This window comes from Micrasema longulum, unplaced genomic scaffold (assembly GCF_059751315.1).
Source record: "Micrasema longulum isolate JH-2025_06_02 unplaced genomic scaffold, ASM5975131v1 h1tg000031l, whole genome shotgun sequence".
Classification (NCBI taxonomy): Eukaryota; Metazoa; Arthropoda; class Insecta; order Trichoptera; family Brachycentridae; genus Micrasema; species Micrasema longulum.
Genome location: NW_028277238.1, coordinates 1,542,606 through 1,555,712, shown reverse-complemented (window position 1 = coordinate 1,555,712; position 13,107 = coordinate 1,542,606).

Sequence of the window (13,107 nt, the reverse complement as noted above, 5' to 3'; positions counted from 1 at the left end):
ATAGCAGTGTATATAAATACAAAATTAAATAAGAATCACAAAGGTTTTTGTTGTTTTTTTAATATTTTTTTTTGCTAATTCAAATCACATAAGTCCAAATGCTTTACTTTTCACAAGAGACAGCTTTTTGTGTCTCAAACATTACAGGAATCAAATATAACATTGAAAGAATATCCGTTTTTCTCCATACTTATAGGAGTTGGATTATTGCTAATAATCAGGAATACATAGTCATGAGAAAACTTTTCAGTGTAACTTCGTTTAAGGCATAAAGTTAGAAAAGGTTCTTCTTCAAGAAAACTCTTTTTTAGTCGATTATTATTAAATTCATTTAGTGCGATAAATTACATTTATAATACTATCCTTAATAACGTTATTTGACTTGCATGATTTATAACACGTATGAACATAGATGCATACTACAAGATAAGCAAATAAAAAAAAATCGAATAAGTTGATTTATGTGATATTATTTTGTGTGTTTTGAAAACCATTAAATTGTTAAAAATTGACGTTAAGAAATTATTCCTTCTTCCTATATGTGTTTGCCCCATTTGAAATAATTTTTACAATCTTGAATAAAATTTTAAATCCTAGAAAGTTAACAATTTACAAATTTAATTGAAATAATTTAAGCAGTTCGGTCTTTTCGCAATCCAAATCATGTCGATAATGCACGGCTTAGTCATGCATTCTGCACGGATCTCGAAGTTTGTGTATATTTCATAGATATTTTTACTGCACATTTGCCTGAGTTAGCCACATTTTGACAGGCTACTTTCTTATTCTTTTTCGAATTCTTTACTTCGCTACAATTCATAAGTAAACGATTTAAAATTAATTTTAAGTAATTTCGTATTTTCCTTTTTGGGCGATATTAAAGACAAGTATTTTTATTTTAGAATAAAACCGGTTTTCAATATAGCTTACAGAATGATCAATGTATTGTTTTGTATTTTTTGTTTTTATGAAGGTACGTTATTGGCTTGTCGGATATCCAATATGAAACATTCGCATCACTTTTAAATTGTATCCGAGGACCGTCATAAACAAACCTCGGGTGAAGTCACATTCTGATCTGTGGATATAAAGCGAGATGTGAATAGGACACGATAACACCTGCTTGCTAAGCTATAATTACTATAAGCCTTTTAAGACCCTCGCATTGTTCCACCGCACTAATGAGTTTTCGCTGTTGGTTTGGACCGGCGAAATTCCTGGGAATAATTCATGTCCGCCACACCCCAATGTGTTGCTTCCTTACTCCGAGGGAGAGATACGCCGACTGACACTCAGTTTTTCAAACCCAGACTTTTGTACTTTTTTTCAGCAATTTGTGCATGTCTTATATTAGGGTACTACTTGCAAACCCGCCTAATTCCATATTTCTTAATTTTGAGCAAATCACTCAAAACTGATACAATACTTAACTTAAACTTTTTTATAAACTTAATTTTTTTATTGAAATCAGTAAATATTTTATACGTAAGCAGTTATGACATAAGCATGATTTTGTCAAGAAACAGTAATGAAATAAAAATAATAATTTTAATTATTACGAACTTTGCAATACTCAAGTAGAGGTTGCAATGTTTGCAATAAAGCAGACAATTTAAAAGTCAAATTTTGCAAATTAAGCCGTATGTTTAACTGACAATGTTAAAATTCGTATAAAAAAATGTATTCTGAATAAGTTTTAATTTATATCTCACTTTTTTTAAATTGTGGATTTTGCCGGGTTTGCAAGTAGTACCCTCATATTTGGTCCGAAATACTTGCAATATTTGATTATTTTCAAGTAAAATATTTGCTAGGGAATTTGGTTACCATGCATAAATACTGTTAATGCACAAAAATAATTCGTGTATCAAAATATAATTGTTTAGGTATTATCATAGATTCCACTTTTAATTAAGAAGAACAGGTAAAAACATTTTGCAATAAGCTAAGAGTTTGCCTAATTAATATGTACCACTTAAAACCATACCTGCCATACCCAGTGCTGAGACTAGTTTACTTGGGGCTAGTTGATCCAATCATCCAATATGGATTAAGAATAAAGGGCCTTAGTTTCAAATCTTATACCGACAGTCTTGAACCTACAAATATAAATTTTAAAAACTACTCTACCTGTAAAAATAAAGATTGACGCAAAAGACAATAATAAAATATTATTTGATTATGTTAACGTTTTGCCTATTAACAAACAGTGTCAGCATAAAATAGTGACAGATCTTTTCCTCGACTGCAGTTTTACATCCAAAGTAACCCACTAGATCATGACTCGTGATCTGACAAGTATCGGCATAGCAGCTGACGGTGCCACGGCAGAAGAACTACTATGGAGATAGAACAATGGGGAGTGTAGTACCAAAACTGTTTAATTTAATACCTTTTCAAAATCGTGAGGAAAAAAACTTAAATACATTAAAAAATTTTTTTTTTTTTTTGAAACCACTAAACTTCCCCATTGGACGTGTTTAAATGCTGAAAGAATCATGTCTATTTCTGATATCCCGTCGAAAGTAAACACTGCATTTGGTGAGGCGATCACGGTGAAAAATATCAGGGCTGGTTTCGCTGCAACAGGAGCTAGACCTATCTCGCATTACATATTTTCGGAGAAAAAGATTTCTTGGATAGTCAAGTAACTGATAGTGTTTTGACCAATCCAGTGCCAAAAAAAAAATTGATATTTTTTCTTGTATCGCCTCGAGTCCATAGCAAAGCCAATAAGAAGTCGGTTCAGTGCATAGATGCAAAGAATGGTCACATGAAGAATGCACTGGAGGAGAGCTCCAATATATTTGCCATAATTGCTTGTCGGACTAGATTTTGTACGAAACGTGATTTATAACTATTGCTTTAATTTATTATTACTACAAGATAAAAGTTTACCAATTTATTTTTACTGATAAACATAATATACCAACAGTTGATTACGGCAGTTAAATTTATTAAAAGTAAAGTTTATTTTATTCAACTATAGTATAGTTTTTATTTATTTTCTATATTTATAATCCCTAAATATCAAACTGGTACAACTCTCCCTGACCTTTGTTTCAACTTACCTCGATACCAGGAAAGTTGTAACGTGGGAAGTTGTTTAAATTTTAGCCGATTTCTCAGTGATCCTGATTATTTTTACCTATTTTTTATAAAGATTACAAAGTGTATAAAATTGTCTATGTTGGAGTATAAAATTCATAGAGGTAGAGCTATTTTCGGCTGAGATGTACTTGGTAATGTAAAAACTGTTTCAACCCTCCCATTTATTGTTTTATTGACTTTATGACATCTTTCACATCGTAATTTTTTTTTAATATTCATTTCTCATGATACTTTTTACTAAAAAACATCTTTACGATTAAGGAAAAAAAAATAGAAAAGAAGAAACGCGGTCTTACCTTTCTTGTTACAAACTTATTCCTTTTTTTTCCCTGGATTATAGCACTAGAGCAATAATTTTTTTCACAAAATATAGATATTTTCTACCATTGAAGTGTTTTTTTTTTGATAAATAGATTATTACGGGAACAACAACCATCCAAAACCCTTAAAAGAGTTAAGTTTTATCTGGTAGCTTCGGACACGTACGGTATACAAATATGATAACAATTTTAAAAAAACGCAGAAGTAGCGTAACGGAAAATTTCATTCCCGTACTCTTTCTAACCCTCAAAATCAATTCAATTTTGTGGTACGGAAAACTAGACATCGTAACGTTGATTTTAGTTAGGAATAATCAGTCCGTCGTGCAGTTGTCATTTTTACGCAGTATCGGAGAAGCATTTGCGAGAGAGTATCAGAAAAATAATGTTCAATTTTCTGGCTCCGCATATCCATTAAACATGCGTGTAAGACTTTTGATTTTTCTTACAGCGCATATTCCAGCATTTTCGCCCATATTTAGGTATGATTTATTACCTGTGTTTAAGTATTACGGAGAGAAATAATAAATTGTGAATAGTAAAATTTGCTTCTTAGCGTAGGTACATTTTTTAAAGTGTGTTTTTACGTTACTTTATGCCAGTAGTGTCAAGCCCGCAGAATACCTTGTTTACATATTTCCTATTCTTAGCAAAAAAATGAATATTTTGATATACCTTTTACTGGTTTATCCGAAAATCCGAAAAATTTTAAAATACCATCTTAACTATCTTGAATTTTGAGCGCATAACTACCTTACAATCATGTTTTTTTTTAAATATTCAATTTGAAAACATTCGGCATGACACTACATAGCAAACCAACTTAATAACAACAGCTGCCAATTCACGGCTTGTGATGTTATTTATGGATGTTTTATATTTCATAAAATTTGAAAATGCTATTAAAAAATATAAATTTGATTCAGTTGGATTTAACTTTGATATTCTACATAAACAAACAAAATTAATTATAATTCAGCCATTAAAACCAGTAAAGTTTTTCTTTTTTTTTAAATCTTCAAAATTGCGTTTGTTGTACGCGGTAGTTTTCCTTCCTTCGCGGTAATTAAATACGATCGCAGATGAATACATTTTTGTTCAAAGCATTGTTCGAAGTCCCCAGAATATATGTTTATCAAGAATTTACCTTTGTTTTGTACTTTTTCGGTCAAGAAATTAATTAAATTGGTCAAAAAAAACATTGGTTTTAATAATGTTGGTACGCGTCGCGTCTTTTTTAAAGTTCTGCTACTAGATTGTCTATTATGACAAAAAACACCGAGACTTTAAATATTTCTCGACCCAATAAAGCAGAAAAACTATATTTTCTAGATTTATCTGGTGTAAGTTTCCTATTGTATGTTTTTTGTATCCTTTTTGTATTCCTTAAATAAAAATAGTTCTACCGCCTGGGAATTATATTTGTCAAAGTTTTCCTTTTCTTTAGAAATAATATTAATTAAGCTATCATGCATGTACACAAATGTCAATGTTAACAGATTGCAACTTTTTGTTGGTAGTGTTGACATATATTAAAAGGAAACCCGAAAAAAATTACATTAAAGCACTTTCTAATCGCTCCAATTTCAACTTTATGCCGTTAGCTTTACACGTAACAGTACTTTTTTTGCTGTGGATTGTTCTCAATTGATGTCAAAGCCTTTAAAATTTCTAAAAATGGGTCAGATAAGCTTTTGCAAGCATCTGCTTGAGCTGATCAGCTAGTAGCATATGAGTTTTTGACAGTAGATTTTCAGTTTTAATCATAACGAAGTTTTATTTGAGCCTGTGGAATTTCCCATCTTTCAGTTGAAACCTTAAAAAATGTGTGGATGTCAAGTAGAAGACCGAAGAACCAACAAGCTTCCTGGCAGCTTTCTGCGGCTAATTTACAAACCAAATTAAGTAAGTGTGCTGAACAAGAACTCTGCTAATGAGCACAATTATTTGATTTTAGCTTGTTACCCATTATATATGCCTGACATGTTGGCTGCGTTGTCATAAAACTGACCTTTGCAGTTTGACAAATCAATACTTAACATCTCCAATGTTTTTGCAGCGCAGATAAACTAATTTTCTTTTCCATTTTTCCCCGTTTGATAATTGCCGTTCAAACATTGTTTTCTTTAAAACACGCGAAAAATCGCGATATGTTGTTTTACTGGATGAAAAGTCCGTATCTTTGTATATGTTTTGATTAAAGCCATTTAAAGCAATAAATTCTAGTTTTGGCTGATTTCCCACTTCACTAGGTCACGATCAACTTTACAAAAAAATTGTTGCGGTTGCTCCACAACTTCCTCGATTGATGAATATACATAAACGTGTGTTGTGGTACTTGCGGTTAGGAATTTCATGGGAGTTTAAAAATTTCACAATGAATGGTACTAATATCAGCATCGGCTTGGCAAGTTACGCCAGAGCTAGATGATTCCGAATCTTCCGTTTTTTTTTTAAATTGGATTCCAGACAGCTTTCGTATACAATAAGTACGCGCCATTGTTCTTGAGCTTTGCAACAATGGTTATTGGACTCATAAAGGTAATAAACCAAAATCAGTGATCGTACATCCCATTTCCAAGACAAACAAAAACATTTTTTTTCCGACTTCCTTAGCCTTGTACATGACACGTAAGGCTATGTATATATAAAAATATATATAAAAAAAAAAAATAAGTAGGTGCAAAATTCACTACAATCTCAGAGAGGTGATTATACTTTATGCGGTCTGTCTAATAGTATGCGTGATTGAGGCCGATGAACTGAGGCCTGAAAGCCAAAAAACTGAGACGCAAAGGGTCAATATCTTAAGGACTGAATTTTCGGTCCAAATAAGTGTGTTTTAAATACTTGAAAAACACGTTGGTACATTAACAAGTGTGAAAGAACAGGCTGCCTCGAATATAAAATGTGGATAACTCACCCAAAAACTCGCTATGACAATGTCAAGAATGCCAACATGAATGTTGATATAATTTAGCCTTTTCACACACTTAGGGCCGCGTTGGCGACATTAAGGTACGCATACTCTCCAAGTAATCCCGCAACATGCCCCTAATGTTCTCGCATTTTCACATGATATACGTGGAAGTTCTCAGTGAGCGAAAACGTTTTTCCCATATCAAACATTACATAAACATAAAGGTCTCTTCGTGTTTCCAGTTTCCAGAGAGCAGGTGCTGTTTTTTACAAGTTAAGTATAACATTTTCGTAGGTGATTTAAATATCACAGTAACTTTCAGTGTCTTCAAGTACTTAACGTTACACATGCTAGGTTAGGTTTGAATAAAACTGAAGTTGGAATCCTCTTATCAAATATAATGAGAAAGTTTGGTGCTTTCTACCAGAAATAATTGTATTTAAAATATGTTATTTTGGACACTACAGCAAAATAAACTGTAAAATGCTTGTCGAAAATCCTCTTATAAATGGACGAAAAATATTTACACCTTGTTAACAGTTTTATTGATTTAGTCGAATTGTTTTGATTTATCTTTCGGGATTCATGATATTTATAAATTGTTAAAATTAGCTGATTTTCTGTTGAACATGTTATAAATACTTTTACATGCTTTTTCCTCGTAATAAGGAAATTCAATACATATTTTTTTTTCATTTGTTAATATACTACTAAACTAGAATAATTTAAAAAAAAAATATTTTTATTTTCTCGCGGGGCTGAATTTTCTCATTTACAAAAAATAAGCTTGCTAATAACGCCTGCATAACAATTAAAGAAATCTACATATTTTTTTGGAATTACGTGAATACTGTTTTAGTTTGATAAAAATGTTGGTTATAAAAAATATAACATTTTAGTTATTAAAATATGCTGTTTAAACAAATGCGCTGTGGTATTAATATGTTTTTATGTCCGGGTGGACGAACAGTGCTTTTCTGAGTGTAAAATAGAATCAGAACCTTTAACGAGTGTTTTCGACTCGGTGGCTGCTACTCGTATCAGGTAAAAATCTTGAAAATGTTCATCGAAATAAAACGGCGCCTCACCTACCATACTCGAGGTTCTAGATTCGATTCACGCAAAGGTGAACGTGAAATGTTGGTTCTAAGGTTTTTCTACACCGCAATATTTCTCTGATCTTAAACTGGCACCTAAAGTATAAGACTGATAACCTTACCGTCTAAGTATTAAAAATGATTACCTGAACTAAGGTATTTCTCATAACTCGGAATCAATTCAGATTTGTTTTTATTTCGTTAAATAATTTTGGTAAAATAGACTACTGTTTTTAACCAATCACCGTCGGTGTATAATTAGACATTTTTAAGTACTTTCGGCCATTTTGAAGTAATTAATTCCAAAATAAGATTCCCGGGGATTAGTTTTTCGAAGAGCTGTCACCCATTTGTCTGTGTAAAATTATTACTCCTTTACAAACCTCAGTATTTTAATTATGATAACAAGTAGGTCCTTTTAAAAAGATGTATTTTTGTGGTTTGATTAAAACGCGGGTTTTTAATTTATTTTTGTAAACTTTTCATACTGAAAAAAAAACTTTTTTATTGTAATTCTTTGACTTAAAATGAGTTACAATTTTTTTTTGCCGAAAGTTTTGTTGAAAAACAAAAAAAACGTGAAATTTTTCTCAAGCTTTAAATATAACAATTCAAAAAGAAAATGTTCAAAAACGCGAATTCAGATAATCAATAGTATGTTGGATCAATAAAATCAATTGTATGCATATTTACAAATGAAACGGTTTATTCGTTCTGTTTATTGCAGTTCCAGGAAAATTAAAACTTTTTCACTTAACACATCAGGACATTTTATGGCGTAGCGTCACTTCGCGTCGGATCACAATTCTAGTCGTACCTTGATTTTGGTTTGACACTTTTTCACGGCTGTTACGTATTAAGGCCCAATATACAATATAAGTGACCGCTGGCGCCTGCTATTTTATGTACTTACGCAATCTCACATTCCATTTTACTTTTTTTTAAATTTATAATTCAAACCTACAAAGATTTTTCATAACAACTATCTCCATTTTTATTTTATCTATTTCACTTTTACGTCATATATTTTATAATAGATTCTAGATTTAGTATACCAACGCGCAGGCCGCCTATGGGAGATTAAAAAAAATAAACATATAGATATATGTAATAAGAAATGTTTTCAAATGTGAACAAAAAAACGTAAAAAAATAAATAAATATGCTTGGAACATGTTTTGAAATTCGTACAATTATAATTAACATTGTGTACAAAAAGTCAAACAAATATAAAAAATAGCAAGAAATGAGTTAAATTTTTTTACAAGTTGTTAGGTAATTAATTTTATAATACATATTTATTATTTATTTTTCAAAAATATGCATGGCCTTCAATAGGCAATTAGCCAAAACGGGGACATATATATCCACTTACATTAAAGACGATATATAAATATATTTTTTTTATTAATATAAACGGCAAACCTGACTTTTACAAAAATTTATAATACTAAAATATTTGGCTTCATATTTTTTTTTTTTTTTTAAAACATAAATTTCCTGATACCCAAGATTTATAAATAAAAAATTAAACCTAAAAATTATGCAAGATTTATATTTAAAAAATTAACTTAAAAATTATACAGCATATTCAGTAGAAAGTTTAAACAATTCAAGAATAAATGTAAAAAACAAAATTAAATTATAAAACATTCTAAAGTAATACAACAAGAAAATCATAAGTACTGTTTCATACAGCTGGGCAAAGTGAACAAAAAACTGTAAATATTATGAAATGCATGAATAAATAAATATAATTACCATTCACGATCCCTAATATTGGCATAAATTTTTGGTCTTATAAGTATGAAGCTATAAAGTGTACTATAAAGCACAAATGATCTAAAAGACCTCCTGAAATTGACAGCGCATGTTAAATAAAACTATTTTGGTGAGTATTTAAAAAAAAAAATGAGTATTCTCGATGAAGGGTTACATTTTTGCAAATATATACGTGTTACATTACTATTTAAAAAAAAAAAAACCGTTCCTTAGAACAGGAAGGATACATCCGTACAAATATTTTGCCATTTCATACGCTTCCTATGATTGAATACTTATCCTTGGTGCATAAATCGAATATTGATTAAAAAATTTAGCATTTATGTTTTTTTTTTAAATATACATAAAGAAATTAAACAATATTTCAGTCGTTTATAGAACCGGATTGTGGTGTCATGGTTTGCATCGCGGAATCAATCGTGGATCAGAGGTTCAACGTTCGACCCTACTACCAGAACGATTACTTTTTTTTTTATTGAGTTTTTAACTGTTGGTTAAAAATGGCCCCCTAAATTAGAATGATTGTATCAATCATAAAAACTTTAGTATTTATATTCTCAACATTTTTTTTTAAAGTACTAAAAAGTAATTTTTCATGTCATTTTAATAGATTGGTTAATACTGAAATCGATTAATATTTTTATAAGGCACCATAAAATATGTTTTCAAATGAAATATAAAACAAAATCAAATGAGATTATCACCTTTTATCGTTTTCAAAATGTTTTCGGCAAAGGGTTTTAAGAAATAAAAACGAATAGAAACAAAGTAAAGCAAATACAAGATAAAAATACGATCAACGATTCCTTTCTTTTTTGCTTTTTATCTATTTGTCACTTCATTGCGATTCAGTTACGTGACACGCGTTATTAATTAGTTTTCAGGGAGAAGAAATGCAATCACTCTGCCAGATAACAAATAAAAAGTGATAGCTTACTGTTCCGAGAGAAACAGCTCCCTTAACGATTGTATTTTCTGACGAAATTTCTTGAATATCGCAAGCAAAGGAAAGCTTCGTTATGCCTAATCGTATTTAATTAAAAGAGAAGCATCGTCATTATTAAACCCTCATGGGCATCTTATAGCGCAGAGAGCACTGCGTGGTTAAATAAATGCAGCATGTTTCGATCATCTGTTATAGGGGGGAAAGGTTATCAGTCTAACGCTTCAAGTGCCAGTACGGAAACAATGAAATATTGCTATGTAAAACCATCTTATACACAAATATTTTATATCGATGCTCCCAGGAATCAAACCTAGGACTTCAAGCATGGTTGGCGAACGCGACAATTACTACACTACGAGGCGAACTTATAAACACTTGGTTTCCTATTTCAGGATTTTTACGCGACAGTAGCCATCGAGTTGAAATCGCTCTGTTTTCTTCATCCACACGGACAGGGGCAAAAATCGGACCAGAGATGAACAAAAAACCGAAATTACAACATCCAAATTTTTGCATACTTTCGATAATTTTGTTCTTTCTCTTTTATTCTTTATTGGTACATTGTCATCATCATTCCCTTTTCGTATATAATGGTGCATAGGGCACTGCATTGGTACACCAATCGCAGCGTATCTTAATCGTTTTCGTTATATCAGTATGATGATCAGTCCTACGATTTAGGTACCAGCCCAGGGACTATGAAAAATTCTGGTGTGCCGACCTGGAAACACCAAATGTTCCCCTCTAAAACGTACAATAAACAACAACAAAATATTCCAATCATGTTTGGTAGGAGAGACATATTAATATTAATATCCTTTTTTTAAATGAAATTTGTTGCAACAAAAAAAAACATTTTCGAGAAGAGAATATGGAAGTCCAGGCATTTACAGGACTTATGAACTGTCATTACACTGTGAATCATTCACCACTCTGCCTATGTTTAAACATTTACATTTCCTCAACTCTTCCATCTGTTGTCTTTTTAAAGGTGAAAGAGCCGAAATTTTTATCATGCGGGTGAGATTCATCCCGCTGAACCATTTCACCTACTAGACAACGTCTAAAAACAAGTTTTATCTATCTTTTTTTACTAGTTAGTAATTAATTATAAATACTGTTTTGTACTTCGATTCCACCTTTTTTTTTATTATGACGTGCAAGGTGTAATGGTTATTAGCGACATAAAATTTTGCGGCAATTTGTTGAAATTCGTATTTTAATATTGTTACAAATTTTGTGGTATGTTAATCAATTGACGCAGTTAAGTTACAATATTTTTTATCGTCAAATTGGTAATGTTTGCTCGTGTTTAAAATGATTTTTCAAAACAATTAATAATTTTCCTTTAACGAAATTTTACCACCGATGCTGCAGCTAATATTCAAGACAAAAGATATAGATATAATTTTTTTTTCTTTTTTTTTTAAAGGGAATAACCCGCTAAACCTCTATTTTGAGGCTTGTAAGCTGGTGGGATAGAGGATTTGGAAGAAGGTAAAGAAAAATACACCACAACTTTCAGACCGATTGAGAAAAAATCTTTCTTTGATTTTTTCTTGCAACTGGCTGGAATCGAGCCCGCGATGCCAGTTTCACAGTTGGCTGTCTAATAAGTATGCCACGGCGCCTGTCTGCCATTAAAACATGAAAAATAAGAGAATTGGGTATATTTTTACATTTTTCGATACAAAATGAACCTGCTTAAATCTTAAACAATCTTGAGTGCGGAGTATAGAGATTTCAACAGTTTTTTCTCATTTCAACAATTTTCTCAGACATTTTTATTTTACGAAATTACCAAAAACAAATGAAAACGGTCAAAATCCTTATTATTTGGCAACGGTCGTCCTTAGTAGCTTTCTCGGATTTCTTTAGCGGGGAATTTGCTGGTTTAGCGAATTTCGTCTCTTTTGTCGCCCATTCTGAGGAAAACAATCGTGTTCGCATATCTTTGTCCAATCTTATTTACCACTGATAGGGCGCAAAAGGGCCTTTGTTTTAAAGACAGCGGTAGGATAAGAAAAATAACTAAACTAGCAGAAGGTTTCCTTGCAGTTCTTTTCCTTTCCTCCCTTGCCCTTGCCCTGCAGTCTCATGCATTATGTAAAAAAGAGGGGGATAACGCTCACTTTTGTTTTATTTTAAGACGATTTCCACCATTATTCTTTATCTTATTCCTGCGGCTCATTTTGGCCCTGATTTAACATTCCGCAGTAAGCGAAAACGCACCATCTCAATGTAAATAAGAATTTATAGCTTCATTGGTATCATCACGTACTACCGTGCATTATTTATTTAAATCACGTGAACGCCGTGTTTACAACATCGAAATGTGCTTTTGGCTTATAAAGTACGACTAATTAATCTTATGTTCTTTCACTCTATATGATTCTCCGAGAACATTTAGATCCATTTTGCCCTTCTGAGCAAATTTGCAGTATATTACTACTACTACTACCATCAAGCCATTTCCACACGTCTATCCTGGCATACATTCCTAGCTTCTTCCACATTCATACATCTTGTCATACATGCCCTTCGGTTCTGTCTGCTTTTGACATGACCAGACTTAAGATTTTGGTTTATCTGATCATGCCACGTCTTCTTCGGTCGTCCTCGTCTCACGTTACCGTTCATTTTCACCATATATACTTGTTTTACCATTCTTTAGTCGTCCATTCGTTCTACGTGACCAAACCATCTCAGAGACCTTTTCTTAATCTTATCAATTATACTTGACTCAGATTTACACTCTCGCTTGATTTTATCAGTCGTAACCCTGTCATACATTGATTTCCCATACATTCGTCTAGGAGATCGCATTTCAACCGCGTTCACTCGGCTTTTATTCTTTCTCTGCCAGTTCCATGTTTCTCTTCCATAGATAAGCGTTGGGACCAAAACTCCGTTGTGCACTGCCAGTTTAGCT